Source organism: Sus scrofa, chromosome X, assembly GCF_054392235.1.
Source record: "Sus scrofa isolate SSC_HxYL_T2T_F1_AM1 chromosome X, Sscrofa_HxYL_maternal_Yorkshire_Landrace_v2.0, whole genome shotgun sequence".
In the NCBI taxonomy this organism is placed as follows: Eukaryota; Metazoa; Chordata; class Mammalia; order Artiodactyla; family Suidae; genus Sus; species Sus scrofa.
Genome location: NC_139401.1, coordinates 36,804,216 through 36,825,355, shown reverse-complemented (window position 1 = coordinate 36,825,355; position 21,140 = coordinate 36,804,216). Strand labels below are relative to the sequence as shown.

General features: G+C 40.0%; 1 protein-coding gene and 1 pseudogene across 15 annotated transcripts in view; both read right to left on the bottom strand.

The window, feature by feature from the left end:
• The window catches only part of PRRG1 (proline rich and Gla domain 1), an 880,589-nt gene that overhangs the window by 30,370 nt on the left and 829,079 nt on the right, over positions 1–21,140 (bottom strand). The gene's annotated exons all lie outside the window — the stretch shown is intronic.
• On the bottom strand, positions 11,884–12,707 carry LOC146394540 (ferritin heavy chain pseudogene; annotated as a pseudogene).

Genomic DNA, 21,140 nt, shown 5'->3' with positions numbered 1-21,140 from the left:
AAAAAGGAACAAAGGATGTACAGTCAGAAAGCAATTAACAAAATGGCAATGGTATGCCCTTACCTATCAATAATTACTTTAAACATAAAGGGAATAAATTCTCCAATCAAAAGACACAGAATGACTGAATGGATAAAAAACAAGTTCCAATGATAAACTGTCTACAAGAGAAGAACTTTGGCTTTAAGGACATAAATATACAGAGAGTGAATTGATGAAAAAAAGATATTTCTAGCAAATGGTAGCCAAAAGAACACAAAGGCAGCTACACCTCTTTCACATAAAATGGAGTTAAAGCTAAATATGGTCAAAAGACACAAAGAAAATCATTATGTAATGATAAATTGATCAATCCAACAAGAAGATGTAACAAGTGTAAATATTTAGGCATTCAGCACAGAATGCCTAAATATGTAAAGCACATACTAACAGAACTAAAAGGAGAAATAAATAGCAATACAGATTAGCCTAGTGGATTAGAGACAAGATGGTAGAGTAGAAAGATTCAAATTCTCCTCCTCTCACAAAGACACCAAAGTCACAACTACCTGCTGAACCATCAACAAAACATAGTGGAAACTACCAAAAAAGATATTCAACACACAAAGACAAAAAAGGAAGCCACAACAAAAAGGTAGAAGGAGCACTTTTGTGATAGGAAATCCCATGGCCAGGTGAATGATGCACAAACTGAAAAATAACTATATTGCTAAAGGAAATTTTCTGGGCAGAAAAAAAAAGCCATAATTAGAAACAAGAATATAACAAATGAGAAGGTTAGCTGGCAAAGGCAAACATAGTAAAGGTAAGGAATCATCCACACATACGTATGATATCAAAGCAAGCAACATGAAAAGAGGAGAGTATGACTGCAGATACTGGGAAGACATTTGAAATTAAGAGACCGGCAACTTAAAACAATCTTGTACATATATATTGACTGTTATATCAAAACAAAAACCTGTATTAGATTCACACACAAATAAGAAAAAGCAACACAGGAGTTCCTGCTGTGGCACAGTGGGTTAAGAATCTGACTGCAGTGGCTCAGGTGGTATGGGTTCAATCCCTGGCCCTGAACAATGGGTTAAAGGATGTGGTGTTGCTGCAGCTGTGGTGTAGAATGCAGGTGCAGCTTAGATTCAATCCTGGCCCAGGAACTTCTAAATGCTATGGATGTGGTCAGGAAAAAAAGAAAAGACCATCCATACGCAATGCTAAAAATAGTCATCAAACCACAAGAAAGGAAAACAAAAGAAGGGAAGAAAAAAGAACTACAAAAATAAATCCAAAATAATTAACCTAATGGCAATAAGAACATACATATTGATAATTACCGTAAGTATAAATGGATTAAATGCTCCAACCAAAAGACATAGACTGGCTGAATGGATACAAAAACAAGACTCATATATATGCTTTCTACAAGAGGCCTGCTTCAGATCTAGGGACACATACAGACTGAAAGTGAGAGGAAGGAGAAAGGTATTCCACACAAATGGAGAAGAGCTAACATCTATCCTTCCGAAACTGTTCTAAGAAAACTGCAAAAGGAATACTCCCAAATTATTCTATGAAGTCACCATCATGCTGATACCAAAACTAGACAAAGATAACAAAAAAAAAAGAAAGTCACAGGCCAATACTGCTGGTGAACGTAGACACAAAAATCTTCAACAGAATACTAGCAAACCAAATCCAACAATACAGCAAAAGGATTATATACTATTATCAAGTGGGGTTTATCCCATGGATGTTAAGATTTTTCAAGATTCACAAATCAATTAGTGTGATGCATCTCATTAACAAATTGAAGAATAAGAACCATATGATCATCTCGATAGATGCAGCAAAAGCTTCTGAGAAAATTCAACACCCATTTCTGATAGAAACCCTCCAGAAAGTGGGCACAGAGGAAACCTACCTCAACATAATAAAGGCCATATTTGACAAACCCAAAGCTAACATCATTCTCAACAGTGAAAAGCTAAAACAATTTCCACTAAGATCAGGAACAAGGCAAGGATATTCACTCTAGCCACTTTTATTCAACACAGTTTTGGACATCCTAGTCAAACCAAGCAGAGAAGAAAAAGAAATAAAAGGAATCCAAATTAGAAAAGAAGTAAAACTGTTGCTGTTTGCAGATGACATGATACCATACAGAGAAAATCCTAAAGATGCTACCAGAAAACTACTACAGCTCATCAGTGAATTTGGTACAGCTGCAGGATAAAAATTAATATAAAGAAATCTCTCATATCTCTATACACAGACAATGAACGATCAGAAAGAGAAACTAGGGAAATAATCCCATTCACCATCACATCAAAAAGAATAAAATGCCTATGAATAAACCTCCCTAAAGTGGCAAAAGATCTGTACTCTGAAAACTGTAAGATACAGATGAAATAAATGGAAGATGACACAAACAGATGGAAAGATATACCCCTGTTGTGGGACTGGAGACATCAATATTGTCAAAATAACTGTATTAACCAAGGCAATATTCAGATTCAGTGCAATTCATATCAAAATACCAATGGCATTTTTCACAGAACCAGAACAAAAAATTTAAAATTTTTATCAAGACATAAAAGATCCAAATAGCTGAAGCAGTCCTGAGGAAGAAAAACAGAGACGGAAGAATCAGGCTCCCTGACTTCCCATTACACTACAAAGCTATAGTCATCAAAAGAGTATGATACGGGCACAAAAACAGAAATATAGACCAATGGAACACGATAGGAAGTCCAGAAATAAACCCATGCACCTATGGTCATCTTATTTATGATGAAGGAGGCAAGAATATACTAAAGAGAAAAGACAATCTCGTCAATAAGTAGTGCTGGGAAAGCTGGACGGCTACATGAAAAAGAATGAATTTAGAACACTCTCTAACACTGTTCACAAAAAATAAACTCAAAATGGATTAAAGACATACATGTAAGACCGGATACTATAAAACTCTTAGAGGAAAACATACACTGAACACTCTCTGACATAAACTGCAACAATATATTCTGATTCACCTCCTAGAATAATGTAAATAAAAACAAAAACAAACAAATGGGACTTAGTTAAACTTAAGAGTTTTTGAAAAGCAAAGGAAAACCACAAGCAAAATGAAAAGACAGCCAACAAAATGGGAGAAAATATTTGCAAACAAAGCAATCAACAAGGGATTAATCTCCAAAATATACAAATAGCTCATGCAGTTCAATATAAAAAATACAAACCCAATCAAAAAATGAACAGAAGATCTAAATAGATGTTTCTCCAAAGAAGACATGCAGATGGCAAAGAAAACACATGAAAAGATGCTCAACATCACTAATTATTAGAGATATGAAAATCAAAGCTATAATGAGGTATAACCTCACACCATCATTAAAAAAAGTCTACAAACAAAATATGCTGGAGAGGGTGCAGAGACAAGGGAACCCTCCTATGCTGTTGATGGGAATGTAAGTTGGTACAACTGCTATAGAGGTTCTTCAAAAATCTAAAAATAGAACTACCCTATAATCCATCAATCCCACTCTTGGGTATATATCTGGAGAAAACCATAATTCGAAAAGATACATGCAAAACGTGCAGCACTATTTATAATAGCTCATATGTGGAAGCAACCTAAATGTCCATCAACATAGGAATGTATAAAGAAGATGTGGTACATATATACAATGTAATAGTAGCCATAAAAAATGAAATAATGCCATTTGCAGTAAGCTGGATGGACCTAGAGATTAACATACTAAGTGAAGTCAGAGAAAGACAAACATCATAGGATATCACTTAAAAGTGGAATCTTTAAAAATGACACAAATGAATTAATTTACAAGACAGAAAAGATTTCACAGACTTAGAAAACAAATTTATGGTTACCAAAGGGGACAGGTGCGGGGGATGGATTGGGTGTTTGGGACTGGCATATGTACACTATTGTATATGCAATGGATGGTCAACAGGGCCCTGCTGTAAAACACAGGGAACTTTACCCAATGATCTGTGATCATCTATATGGGAAAAGAATCTGTAGAAGAATGGCTATGTGTATAAGTGAATCACTTTGTTATAAAGCAGAAATCATAACACTGTAGATCAACTATCCTTCAATAAAACTTTCAAAAATGGAAAAAATAGCAATACAATAATAGCTGAGGCCTTTAATACTCTATTCTCAACAATGGACTGATCATCCAGAGAGAAAATCAACAAGGAAATGTTGGATATGAACTATACTTGAGGCCAAAGGGATCAAATTTATATATACACACACACACACACATATTTATCTTTCCTTTACATATATATAAAATTTTCTCTAACAGCAGAATACAAATTCTTCTCAGCACATACAAAACATTCTCCAAGACAGATCATGTGATAAATCACAGAACAAGTCTTAGCAAATTTAAGAAGACTGAATTCATACCAAGTAGCCTGCTGAGCACAATGGTATGAAACTCGAATAATGGAAGGAAAGCTGGAAAAATCGCAAATATGTGGAAATTAAAAAATACACTCCTGAACAACCTATGGGTCAAAGAAGAACTCAAAAGGGAAAGAGAATATTATCTTGAGACAACCAACAATAAAAACACACAGCATATTAAAACAAATGGGGTCCACAAAAAATAGTTCTAAGAGGGAAATGTATAGTGACAAATGCATACATCAAGACAAAAGAAAGATCTCAACCTAACTTTATACCTCAAGGAACTAGAAAAAAAACAAACTATGCTCAGAGTTAGGAGAAGGAAGGAATAAAGATCATGGCAGAAATAAAACAGAAACCAAAAAAAGACCTATAAAACTAAGATCTGGTTTTATGAAAAGATAAACAAATTGATAACCTTTGGCTAGCCTAAGGAAAAAAAAAGAGAAAAGACTCAAAATCAGAAATGAAAGAGGAGATGTTACAGTGGATACTATAGAAATACAAAGCAACCTAAGAGATCCTATGAACAACTACAACTATAAACCAACAAACTGGAGTTACCATCGTGGCTCAGTGGTTAATGACCCTGACTAGTATCCATGAGGATGAGGGTTCCATCCCTGGCCTTGCTCAGTGGGTTAAGGATCTGGCATTGCCGTGAGTTGTGGTGTAGGTCACAGATGCGGCTTGGATCCCACGTTGCTGTGGCTGTGGCATAGGCCAGCAGCTGCAGCTCCGATCCAACCCCTAGCCTGGGAACCTCCATATGCTGCAGGTGTGGCCCTAAAAAGACAAAAGACAAAAAATAATAAAATAAACCAACAAATTGTAACCCAGAGAAATGGATAAATTCTGAAAAACATACAACCTACCAAGAGTGAATCAGGAAGAAACAGAAAATCTGAACAAAACAATAACAAGGTGATTGAATCACTACTGAAAAAGCTCCCCTAAGGAAAAGCCACGACCAGATGGTTTCCCTGGAGAATTCTACCAAACATTCAAAAAGAATACTAATCCTTCTCACACACTTATAAAAAATGAAGAGGAGGGAACATTCCCAAAAGCATCTTACAAGGCTGGCATCACCCTGATAAAAAGCCAGATGAGGACATTACCAGAAAAGAAACTAGAGGTTAATATAACTGATCGATACAGATGCAAATATGCTCAACATAACACTTGCAAAATGAATTGAGAAGCACATTAAAAAGGTTATATCCTATGATCAAGTGGAATTTATTACTGGGATGGAAGGACAGTTTAACATATGCAAATCAAAAACTGATCCAGTTCATGGTGCATGGAAACAAATCCGACTAGGTTGCAGGTTCGATCCCTGGCCTCGCTCAGTGGGTTAAGAATCTGGTGTTGCCATGAGCTGTAATGTAGGTCACAGACATGGCCTGGATCTGATGTTGCTGTGGCTTTGGCGTAGGCTGGCAGCTGTAGCTCCGAATGGACCCCTAGCCTGGGAACCTCTATATGCTGTGGGTGCGGCCCTAAAAAAAAAGCAAAAAAACCTGACCCACAACATTAACAGAATGGAAGATTAAAATAATATGATCATCTCAATAGATAAATAAAAAGGATTTGACAAAATAAAACAACCTTTCATGATAAAAATCCTCAACAAACTGGGTATAGAGAGAAGACAGCTCACCATCATACAAGCCATATGGAACAAGTCCACAGGTAACATCATCTACAATGATGAAGAGTTGAAAGCATTTCCTCTGAGACCAGGAACAAGACAAAAGTCCCACGCTTATCACTCCTATTCAACACAGTACTGGAAGTCCCAGCCACAGCAATTAGGCAAGAAAAAGAAATAAAAGGCATCCATAATGGAAAGGAAGAAGGTAAAATGTCTTTGTAGATGACATGGTTTTATATAGAGAAAGTCTTAAAGACCCCACCCAAAAACTATTAGAATTAAGGAATTCAAAAAAGCTGCAGGATACAAAATCAATATAAACAGTTCCATCTTTTATATGCTAACAAGACATTTTAAAAATAAAGAAAACAATCTTATTCACAATAACACCAAAAAGCAATAAAATACTTAAGAATAAACTGAACCAAAGAGGTGAAAGTTCTATACACTGAAAATTTTAAGACTTTGATGAAAAAAAGACCTAATAAAATGAAAGCTAAACTATGTTCACTGATGAAAAGAATTGATATGGTTTAAAGATCCATATAACTCAAGGCCATCAATAGATACAGTATAATTCCTATCAAAATTTCAACAGTATTTTTAAAAATTTTACTATAGGTGCTTTATAATGTTCTGTTGATTTCTGCTATACAGCAAAGTGACCCAGTAATACATATATATATATATATACATATATATATATATATATATTCTTTTTCTCATATGATTTTCTATCATGTTCTATCACAAGTTCCCTGTGCTTTACAACAGGACCTCACTGCTTATCCATTCTAAATGTAATAGTTTGCATCTACTAACCCCAAATTCCCAGTCTATCACACTCCCTCCCCCTCCCCCTTGGCAACCACAAGTCTGTTCTCCATGTCTGTGAATCTGTTTCTGTTCTGTAGATATGTTCATTTGTACCATATTTTAGATTCCACATATAAATGATATCATATGCTATCTTTCTCTTTCTGACTTCATATAGTATGAGACTCTCTAGTTCGATCCATGTTGCTGCCAATGGGATTATTTTGATCTTTTTTACGGCTGAGTAGTATTCCATTGTGTATATGCCCCACAACTTCTTCATCCATTCATCTGTCAATGGACATTTAGGTTGTTTCCATTTCTTGGCTATTGTGAATAATGCTGCTATGAACATAGGAGTGCATGTATCCTTCTGAATTGTAATTTTGTCTGGATAGATGCCCAGGAGTGAGATTGCTAGATCATATGATAGTTCTATATATAGTTTTTTGAAGACCCTGCATACTGTTTTCCATATTAGTTGTACCAATTTACATTTGCACCAACAGTGTAGGAAGGTTCCCTTTTCTCCACACCCTCTCCTGCATTTGTTATTTGTAGACTGACCAGTGTGAGGTGGTACCTCGTTGTAGTTTTTGCTGTTGTTTTGCTTTTTGGGGCTGCACCCGTGGCATATGGAGGTTCCCAGGCTAGGGGTCGAATCAGAGCTACAGCTGCCAGCCTACGCCATAGCAACGCAGGATCTGAGCCACATCTGCAACCTACACCACAGCTGACAGCATCACCAGATCTTTCACCCACTGAGCAAGGCCAGGAATCGAATCCACAATCTCATGGTTTCTAGTCGGATTCATTTCTGCCGTGCCATGATGGGAACTCCACCTCATTGTAGTTTTGATTTGCATTTCTCTAATAATTAGTGACGCTGAACATTTTTTTCATGTGCCTGTTGGCCATCCATATGTCTTCTTTGGAGAAATGTCTACTTAGGTCTTCTGCTCATTTTTTCTTCTTTTTTTTTTTTTGCTGTTTAGTTGTATGAGTTGTTTGTATATCTTGGAGATTAAACCCTTGTCAGTTGCATAATTTGTAACTATTTTGTCCCATTCCATAGGTTGTCTTCAATAGCATTTTTATATAAGTAGAAAAATAATCCTAAAATTCCCAAACAGACAAAAGCAACCATAAGAAATAACAACAAAGTTGGAGGCATCATACTTCCTGATTTTAAACTATAATACAAAGCTATAGTAATCAAAAGAGTTTAGTGCTGGCATGAAAACACACATAATCCAATGGAAAACAATTAAGAACTCAGAAATGACCTCATACATATATGACCAACTAATATTTGACAAGGGAGCCAAGAATATTCAATCAGGAAAGGACAGTTGCTTTGTTAAGTGGTGTTGGGAAAACTGGATAACTACATGTACAACAATGAAACTGGACTCCTATTTTATTTCTCTCAAGAAAGTAGCTCAAAAAGGATTAAAAACTTGGAGTTCCCAGCATGGCTCAGTGGTTAACAAATCTGACTAGGAACCATGAGGTTTCGGGCTTGATCCCTGGCCTCGCTCAGTGGGTTAAGGATCCAGCATTGCTGTAGCTCTGGTGTAGGCTGGCGGCTACAGCTCCGATTAGACCCCTAACCTGGAAACCTCCATATGCTGTGGGTGTGGCCCTAGAAAAAAAAGACAAAAAAAAAAAAAAAGGATGAAAAACTTAAACATATGATCTGAAAGCCATAAAACTCCTAGAAGATAACGTAGGGAAAAACTTCTCTGACACTGGTCCTGGCAACAATTTTGATGGTATGACACCAAAATCACAAGCAACAAAATCTTTAAAAATAAATAAGTGGGGAGTTCCCATTGTGGTGCAGCAGAAACAAATCTGACTATGAACCATGTGGTTGCGGGTTCAATCCCTGGCCTGCCTCAGTGCATTAAGGATCTGGCGTTGCCATGAGCTGTGGTGTCGGTTGCAGACACGGTTCAGATCTGGTGTTGCTGTGGCTGTGGTGTAGGCCAGCAGCTGTAGCTCCAATTAGACCCCTAGCCTGGGAACCGCCATATGCCACGAGTGTGCCCCCCCCCGCCAAAAAAAAGCAAAAAACAAAAATAAAAAATAAATAAGTGGGACTACCTCAAATTAAAACACTTTTGTATGACAAAAGAAACGATTAGTGAAACAAACAAAATCACACATCTAATATGGGTTAACATCCTAAATATATAAATAACACACACAACTCAATAGCAAAAAACCCAAATAACCTAATTAAAAAATGGTCAGAGGACCTGAATAGACATTTTCCCAAAGAAGACATACAAATGGCCAATAGATACACAAAAAGGCGCTCAACATTACTAATCATCAGGGAAATGCAAATCAAAACCATACTGAGATATCACCTCACATCTATTAGAATGGCTATCATTAAAAAGAAAAGTGATAACAAGTATTGGCAAGGATGTGGAGAAAACAGAACCCTTATGTACTGCTGCTGGGACTGTAAATTGATACAGCCAGTATGAAAAAACAGTATGGATGCTCCTCAAAAAATTCCAAGTAGATGTCCAAATGATCCAACATCTGAGTATGTATCCAAAAGAAATGGAAACAGGATGCCAAAGGGATAATCTGCATCTCTATGTTCAAGGCACCATTATTCACAATAGTCTACATTTGGAAATCACCGAAGTGCCTTACCAATAGATGAATGGATAAAGAAAATGTGGTTGGGGTGTGTGTGTGTAATGGGATATTACTTAAACACGAGAAAGAAGGAAGTCCTGCTCTTTGTAACAACTTGGATGAATTCTGAGGTGGTTATGCTAAGTAAAAATAAGTCAAATATGCATTCAATCACTTATATGTGGAAGCTAAAAAAGCAAAATTCATAGAGACAGAGTAGAATGGTGGTTACCAGAGGCTAGGGGTGGGAGGAAGGGGAAGATGTTAATCAAAGGGCACAAACTTTGGGGATCTAATGCATAGTATGGACATTATAGTTAATACTGCATTATATACCTGAATGTTGCTAAGATTATCAATCTTAAATGTTCTTACCACCAAAATGAAATGGTAATTATGTGAGGCGATACAGGTTTCACCTAAGGCTTTGGGAACAATCATTTCACTATAGATGTATCAAATCAACACATTATACATCTTAATTATATGATGTTACAGTGCAAAAAAAAAAATGTACCAAAAAACAAATCAACAGTGACCAAATAAGTTTCATTACAGGAATATCTATTAATCTAATTTAGAGCACTGCTATATTAAAGGAAAAACTATATGACCATAGTATTTGGAGTGTAGTTAGCCCTTTAAAAATTATTTCTTGGAGTTCCCATTGTGGCTCAATGCTTAACGAATCCGACTAGGAACCATGAGGTTATGGGTTCAATCCCTGGCCTTGCTCAGTGGGTTAAGGATCTGGTGTTGCTGTGAGCTGTGGTGTGGGCCGCAGGTGCGGCTCAGATCCCAAGTTGCTGTGGCTATGGTGTAGGCGGGCAGCTACAGCTCCGATTGGACCCCTAGCCTGGGAACCTCCATATGCCGCGGGTACGGCCCTAGAAAAGACAAAAAAAATTTTAAAAATTAAAAAATAAAAATTATATCTTGATTATTGTGTTCCCTTTTATTCAACCTCCTCTTTTTTCCTTTAGAAATTTCTATTGGTGGCTCTTAGGCATTATACAAGGTCCTTCTATGACTCTTATTTCTTTGAGCTTGGAGATGCAATCTACCATATATTATCAAAAAATTTATGTTAAGCGACTATCTTAAATTTTCAACCACTGTATTGAGTTTTTTCGTACAAAATTATTAGAAAATGTATTTTAAAAAAACAAAAGCAGAGGTTTTCTAACAGTAGTGTGCATGCCTGGCATTGATAACCATGTGAAGTTATACCTGTGTCTATGGAGAAGCCAGCCTATGACAAAATTTCCATAATCACTGACAAAGCTGAGCTTGGCAATTAGGTCCTCCCCTATGCCAGTTTCCAGGGCTGCCAGGCTGTTACTGAGAAACAATAAACATTAACACTTGCATAATTTAATAAGCTAAAATATTTCAGATAACGTTGAAGACTCTATTAACTTCAGTCTCTAATCCTGTTTTCACTTCTTCCCCAGAAGCAACCACTATGATGAAATAAAGAAGTTTTTAATCCATATTTTTACCAAACACATGTGCCCACTGACACAAGTGCCCCAAACCACCACCCATCTCACACCTCTCCACATTACCACTATATAACCATATGCATATTTTAGGGCCGCACCTGTGGTATATGGAAGTTCCCACGCTAGGGGTCGAACTGGAGCAGCAGCTGCTGGCCTACACCACAGCCACAAGCAATGCAGGATCCAAGCCTCATCTGTGACCTACACCACAGCTCATGGCAATGCCAGAGCCAGTTAAGACCCACTGAATGAGGCCAGGGCAAAGGAGAGGTACTCTAAGGACAATATGTATATCCTCCACAGGAACCCACAGGAAGTCACCTTCACATCTACGCAGAAGCCAGTTTAAGGCTCAGTTTCCCTTGTCACTGCAGCCCAGGGTGCGCTTGTCAAAGAGGGACTCTGCTATACCAGCTTCCAGGGCCAATATCTTGCTACTCAGAATTAACCAAGAACATTTCAAATAAAGTGAAAACTCCCTTTCAGTCCCTTTCCTATCTCATTCCCTTCCCTTTTTCCCCAGATCAACCCCAATCATGATTTTAAGGCCATGTTTGTATATTTTAAGCACAACATTCACTAGGGCCCAAGACCACTCCCCCACCCCCACATTATTTATAAAGGGAAGATTGATTTTGTTTTCCAGGGTCCCATGGAACACCTCCTCCCTCCATCTGTGGAAATCCTGAGCTGCACGTGGACAGGGGATAGGTGGGTGGAGAGACTCCTGTATACCTGATTAAAAGATGAGGGTTTTGCACAGACACATCAACCTGAGACCTGTATTTACGAATCATTAACTTCACTGGAAGGAATAACAAAAGTGAAAGAAAGAAGACTTAAGTGAACTTTTTCTGCAAGGGCAATACTGCAGTGTGTGCACACAGGCATGGTGACCTTGGGCAGTTACCCCGTGGCTCCGGGGAAGGCAGTCCAGGTCAGTCCTTCTTGTCACTGTCGCCCAGGGTGAGCCTGTCAAAGAGGTACTCGGCTGTGTTGTTTTCTGGGGCCCCCATCCTGCGCACCGTGGTGACATGGTCCCCTAGCTCTTTGATGAACTCGACCTGCTGGTTCAGGTAGTGACTCTTCAGGAAATGACAGAGGTAGGTGTCGCTCTGCTAGGTGGCCAGCTGGTGCAGGTCAAGCAGGCTCTTGTTGATGCGCTTCTCCGGGTGCAAGGTGCACTGCATGGCCTGGAGGCCGCTCTCCCAGTCTTCAAGGTCGGACTTCCTAACGTCATAGAGGCAGAGGCGGCCCCCGCGCCGGTTCTGCAGGCTCATCAGCTCCTGGGCGCGCCTGGTGTGCTCCTGGGAGCGGCGCAGGAAGCAGGGGGCCAGGGGCTTCAAGGCCATATCCTCGCGATCCAAGTTGAAGGCCAGGGCCTGGTACACGCAGGAGGCGTGGAGCTCCAGGGTGGCGAGGCTGTTGAGGGCGGCCTTCACTCGGGGTGGTAGTTATGGTGCACTTGTGAGGGCAGCGTGGGCAACATGGCTGGTAGCGTGGGCTCAGTGGGCGCCAAGGCCAAGAAGAAGGTGGTGCGGAAGTGGGGCCCATGGGGCCAGGAGGCAGCCTCAGAGTGTTCCCTGGGTGGTTGACTAAGGTGGCCGGACGCAGGTGGCTCAGGTCAGGGAGCAGCTCAGGGAAGACCGGAAGGCAGGTCCTTTAGGGGAGAGGAGCTTCCCGTTCATTACAAGAGGTCGGGTGGGAGCAGGACTGGGTAGAGGGTAATGGAGGATTGGGGGGGGGGGGGAGGCACAAGAGCTACATCCCAAGTTCCATGAAAGACTGCCTGAGACAAGGAGATGCTGAGCTGAGACCCTAGTTATCTATTAAATTTTAAATTTTGCATCCTATTTCTATTTGCCAAGGACTTTCTCTTGTTCTCTAATGACTCCTTTTTATAAAAACACCCTGTTCTCTTTTTATACACCCACTGTCTTCCTTAAAATTCTGAGAATATGGGAGTTCCTGCTATGGCTCAGCGGTAACCAACCCTACCGTAACCATGGGGATCGGGGTTCGATCCCTGGCCTCACTCAACCCTGCGTTGCTGTGAGTGGTGTAGGTTGCGGACGTGGCTCCAATCTGGTGTTGCTGTGGCTGTGGTGGAGGCTGGTGGCTGCTGCTCAGATTTGACCCCTAGCCTGGGGACTTCCCTATGCCACAGATGCGGACCTAAAAGGACCAAAAAAAAAAAAAAAAAAAAAAAAAAAATTCTGAGACTGTGAATTTGGACTTTTTTTTGGTAAAGTTCTCTTCTGTTCCCTTTACTATATATTTTTTTTTCCTCCAGAAATAGTTCTGTTTGTTTATCATGATCTTCCTTTTTACATTCCTCAAATATGTGGCAAAACTTTGTTCACGTTATTTAGGAATAAAGGACTCATTTGATTAGCCTTGGTAATTAGCATGGATCTACTGTGGAGCTGTTAGGTCCATTTCACTATGAGGCTTCTCCTTGGAATGGGAAGGTAGATTGTGTCAGATATTCAGTGCCCTCTTTTGGGGGTATGTGGCATGGAGCTTGCAGGCAGGCTAGGGGCTTTGTTGTCAAAATAAGGATGGTATTTCTGACACTCTAAGAAGCATGTTTTTCCTTTGGAAGTAGCTGTGTCCTGTTCTTTCCCCTCTATGCAATCTACAGCTGTTTTATTTAGATTCATCCACTGTCTTTGTAATATAGTTTTGGGAAATTAAAGGGGGTCAAATGGCACAGGTTCTTATGCCCAGTGTAAATAGGGGTGGGAGGGTCTCAGGGCAGGGGAAAAAAAATGTGCTGTTCACAGAGCAGCTCTTTAATCTCACAGCTGACCTAGGACTCTGTGCAGTACTTCAGTTTTGTTGACTGCTCTTGAATGTGTCTCAATATGCTCGGTTTTCTATTGCAGATGTTTCACATTCTCTGAATTAATGAATTTGATTGCATTCGCTTTTCCTATCTTCCAAGAATTGCTCTTATTTCTGATGTGCTAATGATACCCTTTAGGGTGTACATGTGTGCATGTGTGTGTGTGTGTGTGTGTGTGTGTGTGTGTGTGTGTGTGTGTATTTAGTTGTTTCTGGTGTCTTTAATAACTACCATGATTCAATCATCATTTCAATAAATTTCTACAACTGTAAATAATTTTCTGAATAGGTTATATAGTCACATGGTTCAAAGCCATAGTGGTCTCCTCTTTGTAGGTAAAGAGGAAAAAGAGGGCAAAGAGGAAGAAATAATTCTCATGAGACAGAGATAGGAAATAAAATATAGTCTTTAAAAGCATATTCTTTTCAAGTACACGTGGAATATTTACAAAGATAAATCATATTCTGGGCTATAAATCTCAAAAAGTTTCAAAGGATTCAAATAATGCAAGATTAGAAAACATCTAAACTAAAAAATCTAACCTTCTCTTTTAAGGAACTAGAAAAAGAAGAGCATTAATTACCCAAATCAAGCAGAAGTCATGAAATGATAAACAAAGGAAAATTCAGGGAAATAGAAAACAAAAGACAGAAAATAAATAAAACCAAACACAGATTCTTTAGGATTAAAAAACAACTTTCTGGACAGACTAGTTAGGAAAAAAAGAGAGAAGACAAATTACTAATATCAAGAATGAGAGAGAAGACATTACTACAGATTGTGAAAAGGAAGTAATACTGCCATGATTAGCCATGGCAATGATGAGACTAGACCAGAATCATGATTAGATTAATTATGATGTACCTCTAGCACCTGGGTATATTATTACTCCCCCAAATTGGGGTTATCGTAGCAAGGAAGAGTAGGTAAAATGGTTTTTAGATCAATAGTATCTGGTGCATTTCTCTTCATTAGCAATTTATGATTTATTCATTCAGGTGATTAGTATTTTCTGTCCTCACCAAGAATGTCTGTGGGAGGGCAATCCTTGACCAAATTTCAGTGGGCACACGATTTCTGGGATCATGGAAGTGAGGAACAGAAGAGGTGGCAGAAGGCAAACAGAATGGCATACACTAGAACAAAGTATCTTTTTTTTTTTTTCATTTGGCTGCGCCTGTGGTACGTGGACGTTCCCAGACCAGGGGTTCAACCTGAGCCACGGCTGTGATACAATGCTGGATCCTTAACCACTAGGCCACCAGGGAAGTGCCAAAGTATCTTTGTATGGTATGCTGAAGAGATACTACAATCCCTCATAAATAATTATCTCTGTTTTGTCTAGTTTTTACCCTGAATTTTAATATTTTAAAATAGCAGACAGCAAAATGGAACAATTTTAATGAAAAACTAATATAAATTCTAGGTTTATGGGGAATTATTATTCTAACTGCTTTATCTCATTTTTTTCTTGGCTGTGCCTACAGCACGTAGAAGTTCACATGCCAGGGATCAAACCCACAGTGCAGCAGTGACAACCCCGGATCTTCAACCCACTGAGCCACCAGGAGGCTCCTACTTCATCTCATTTTAGTTAGTAGTATGTACCTGGATCTTGATAATATAATCTGTTTTTCAAAGTAATAAAAATTAATCGCTTAGAACTGAAAAGTTTTGTTAGTTTTAAACACAATTTTTTATCATCTCTTTTACCTCTTCAGACATTGCTCTAGAATTGTAATGGAACCTCATCAGTTTACTTAGCTTCAAGACAGCTCCCCTGAAAATGATCAAACTAAACAAGTACAAAAGTGTCTAAGAGTTCAGGTTGCCACTTCTCAGATAACAGGAAATCTTAGCCTACCTCTATATTCCTTTCTAATTGGCCCTACTATGTTACAAGTTCTATTAGGCTTTCTTTTTCTTTTCTTCCTGCTTTGAGCTCTAAGTGTGTCAGCTACATGGTTTGATGCTCAGAACTTGATTAGGAATCAAAAGCCACAAGTTTAGTCAGAAATCAGGTGTATTATTCGTCTTTTTGGCACTCGCAATACTGGTGTAACGGTGCAAAAGAATATCACCCACTTTGCCTGTCCTAAAGCATTTTAAAACAGTAAAAATAAAAATACAGCTAATAGTATGAACCAGCCACCAATTTTTCCATTTCAGCCATATCTGGGCCTGAGTAAGCATACTGTGGTGTGCCTTTACTAATAGCCTATCAAGAACTCGCATAAGAAGCCTAGAGGTAAATTTTTCCACTGTAAAACCCTATGATAACCATCACCAATTAAATTAGGAGGGAATGCAGAGGGAGGGAAGAGCAAGGAGACCGGGGTCCTACTTAAGGCTACACCAATCAGTATCTTGCTCTGGGCAAATAAGCAAATTGACAAGTTCTCTGGAGCTATTATTTCCTTATTTGTAAAATGAAGAGCTTGACTTACTTGGTTTCCATGGACCCTGTCAGTTATAAAAATGATGGGAGCCTATTCTATGGGTCTTTCTTCAATACAGAATGGAAAGAAAAAACAGCCTTTAGTCTATTCGTGATGAGCAGTGATTGGTATCAAATATTAGCATTGGGAATGGGATGCTATTTTAAAATGCAAATAATGAGATGCTATTTTAAGTTATGAAATTAGTGTGACCCTCTGAAGCACAGAATTCAAGAAAAGGCAGAGGCTTCTTTGCTGTTTGTTGCTATATGTGCAGTGGGAGAATGGATGCCCTGTTTCAGCTTGGTGGTACCTAAGACCCACAGCTGACAATATAGGGCTAGCCCCAAGTTCTAATTTCCTTTGTCACTGATTTTATTGTACCTCAAAAGTGGCTCAACTGAATCTTACTTCTACTTCTATAGCTGCTGATATTCCAACCATTAAAACCATGGTCAGAGTCTTGCCCTGGGAGAACTGCACCCTAACACTGGGGGAAGGAACTAATTATAATCCCCAACACTACTAAAGAAATCAGCAGCCACCCGCTGTACCAGAAATTGATTTATGGTAGTGGCCCCACCCAGATGTGAATCTCTGAGGAGTAGGCAGGGTGGACTGATTGTTGTATTTTATCAGATATACCATGAACTGAGAAGCACCCTCTTTTATGTATTCAAAAAGGAAAAAAAAAAAGATTTCAACTAATGTGACTAATTATAAGCTGCACCTCAATTTCAGAAAAGTTAAAATGTGAATAAAAGATTAGAGAACTGATAAAATATGGTAATATTTATTGGGTTTTGTCATATGCTTGCCTTAATATAGTTATCAAAGTAGCTACTTTTTTAACCTATTCATAATTGTTTATACTTTTTAGTAATTTATTTGTGGCCCTATTGGTCTACAGTATTATGTATAAAATATAAACCATTAATTTTTTAAAAACTGGCATTTTCTGTTGGATATTGTATCATTTTACAACACTTCAGCCTCATCCCAGAATGGGTTTTATCTTTTTTCTTCTTTCTTTCACTTTTTTGGAGAGAGAGGTTTAGTGCATTAGGCTAAGGGATATAATTCCTTGGGTAACAGGTAAGCAAGCCCCTGTTCTCTGAATTCACAGCCAACCTCCTCCTGGCATGCCATGGGAGCCATGTGACACCATCTTTTAGATGAAATAATAGGTGCCTTACACATTTATCAGGCAAAGTTGCTGATTTAGGGTTCTACTCAAATCCCAGTTTGAATGTGAAGGTTTCATTCTTATCACTTCCCCTGACGGAACGCAGTTCCCTGTTGGATGATGTGAGGCATTTCTATCCGTGACAGTTCCTGGCTAGCAAGCAATCAAGCACTCCAAAGAGGCAGCTCCATGGCCAACAGCGTCACTAGGATCCCCACTGCACATGCTAGGTCGGTTGTCACACTTTTATAGATTCAAAGTTACTGTTTAGACCCTGAGACTGAACTGCTGAGGGGAGCTCCAGGAAAGCTAAATGTAGGGCACCCACAGGAGGAGAACACCCACATTTCATTCCATGAGGGGACATTCACGTAAGCAGTGGAGTGACCGACCTGCCCCACTCCTGGCCCCTGTGCCCGTAGGAAGGGCGGCGTGGACATAAGGAAAAGCAAGGTGGAGAACAGGCTCAGCAGTAGAACAGACTCCTTCCAAGGATTAAAATGAAGGTGTAAGAAGTTCTCTTAAGTGAGGTGGATACGTGGAAAGCTGCTCTGCCCCAGAGGGCTCTTTGCCTGGCAAAGGGCCTCGACAACAAGGAAGTGAGGTGTGAAAACCAGGACAGGGGCCAGGCAGGGAAGGGGGCAAAAGAGGCCAACAGAGCCCTAACTCCTATTCCTGGAACGGTGTTGTGGAGCAGCTGTGCATCTCCCTCCCAACTTATGATCAGGTCCACCAGAGATTTCGTGACAGCCAAGAAGGGGCTACAGCATTATTGGTTAAGGTAGCGACATCTGTCCCCTTTCCCCTTCCTTCTCCCAGGTCCTCAAAATACCAGAGGGGAGAGAAATGGGAAGGGTACAGGCTAACGAGCATATCGGGACCCTCTCCTTAATCCACAGTCTTAAGGTCAAGGTCTAGTGGGAGCTAAAGGAGCAGAGAAGGAAAAGGTGAGTGTCAAAAGAAACCAACACTGAAGTTTTAAGTGAAAGAGAGTGGACAGGAGTTTTTATGCCCCAAGTGCCTAGAAAGGTATGGGATCTGCTTGTTTCCAAGGAACAAGAGTGCAGACTGTCAAGCTAAAGTGGTTATACAAGGCAGACTCTTTCAGACACCTGATTCACCAGCTATGTGACCTTAAACTCTGGTGCAGTATTGCCATGGAATCCTTGGGCTCCCATCAGCTCCATGAGAAGAATTCCTTCTGGCAAATGCATTCTAACGAGGAGCGCTGATAAGTTCTGATATTCTTCTACATGTACCTTGAGTGTAATCACGGGTAAATAGTAGCATATATGGAGGTTAAACAGGGCATTACTAACTAGATACCGCTGCCTAAGATACACAGAGTTTTATTAAATCTATGGCGCAGATGATTCTACAAATGACCAACAAATAGACCCATCAGTCCCATAGGTACCCAGTCTCTGAGAGCAGGTCTGAAAAAGGTTAGCTGGCATTGGGAGAGGAAACTTGCTGAGAAAAAAACCATCAGGTCAAGGTTAAAAGACTGCTGGCCTGGGCAGGAAAGACCCACAGTGGAGTAAGTCCACTGCTTTGGCAACAGACAGGCTGACACCCTCCATATTAAGTTACTACCGTAACCTGAAAAGAGTAACTAAGACTACATGGGATTTATGATCAACCAAAGGGCCCAACCTCCAGAGAGTAGAGTTCACCACTAATTTAAAAATAACATCAACAATATCATCAATAAAAACTGACCTTAAATGATCTTATAATGGACAAAGTGATATGTACTTGCAGAAGTCAGACCTTCCCCATCTTTCCAGCAGCTCAGAATACCAAGTCCATGAAATAAAAGACTTTGGTCCTATTTAACTTATTCCCAGGAGATCCCAAAAGAAGTAGTGACAATGTCCATAGGAGCCCCAGGAAAACAGCCCCATGTGGCAGAAGGGAAACTTCATATGTGGCTCCTCCAGGAGGGTTTGGGATGGGTCTAGAGAAGGTGTGGAAAGATGTGTGTGGAAACGCATAGTGTGGCTGGGAGACAGCCACAGTGATGCCCTTTTTGTCCCCCACATGTCTACGCCCAGTCTCAGCTCCCTCCCTTCCTTCCTGAATTCCCTCACCCTCGAGGGGCAAAGTTCTGAATCAGCGGTCAAGCGACATCAGTGGATCATGAGAAGCTAAGTGAAATAGGAATTTCTCTATATATGTCAAAGAATCCGAGTTTCTGCTTGCGAGTGTGATGAGTAACCTCCAGGGAACTAGTGATCAACTCTTAAACCCCTCAGACACTGAGCACTTCTTGCTAATCCCCATCTCCACCCACAAATGTGTACATGTTGCCTCCTGCCATGGGCTATGATTTAGAGATTCCCAATGTGGCTTTAGTAACATATCCTAGTACCAAAGGGCACTACCTATCTCTTTCTTCAATTTCTCTCTTAACAGTATCCATACAAAACGAATTTAAGGTTAACACTTTGAAATGAGAGGTGCTATCCAAGAAGGAATAGCTGGACTTAGACTTAAAATCTATGGACTTGAGGAGCTCCTGTGGTGGCTCTGTGGGTTAAGAACCTGACTAGTATCCATGAGGATGCAGGTTTGATCCCTGGCATCACTTAGTGGGTTAAGGATCTGGCACTGCTTGCAAGCTGTGGCATAGGTGGCAGCTGCAGCTCAGATCTGGCATTGCTGTGGCTGTGGTGTAGGCTGGCAGGTGCAGCTCCGAAATGACGCCTAGACCAGGAACTTCCATATGCCATAGGTGCCGCCCTACAAAGGAAAAAAATAAAAAATAAAAAAGAAGAAAAAAATCTTTGGACTGTGTTTCTGAACTACAGACACAACTTGGGGGCAGAGTGGAGCGTGGAATAAACAGTGCATGGGAAAGACCCAGACATGACAGTTGTCTGCACCCCTAGAAACACTACCCACTGCAAAGCTTTTTGAGTATTCCAACTAAGTAGTTTTAATTAAAGCATTTGCTTTACAATCTAACAAAATGTTATCTTCTGATCACCTACATTAGAATCCCCAGGACTCACTAAAGCATGTTCCCTGACCCCATGGAGACCTATGGGCCCTGGACTGGGCATTTAATAAATATGTATAAATTTTTTTTTTTGTCTTTTTGCCTTTTCTAGGGCTGCTCCAGCGGCATATGGAGGTTCCCAGGCTAGGGGTCTAATCGGAGCTGTAGCCACCAGCCTATGCCAGAGCCACAGCAATGCGGGATCTGAGTCGCGTCTGCGACCTACACCATAGCTCATGGCAATGCCGGATCCTTAACCCACTGAGCAAGGGCAGGGATCGAACTTGCAACCTCATGGTTCCTAGATGGATTCGTTAACCACTGTGCCACGACGGGAACTCCAGGATGGTACATTTTTTATAATTAATCAACCAATACTGGTACATTGCTATTAACAATGGGTTTGGATTTCACTAGTTTTCTCAGTAATGACCTTTCTGTGGAAGAATCCAATCCCGCATTGCACTTAAACATCACATAGCTTCAGTTTCCTCTGTGCTGTGACAGTTTTTCCGTCTACTTTGTCACGACCTTGACAGTTTTGAGGGGTCAGGTATTTTGTAGAATGTAGCCATCTCAAT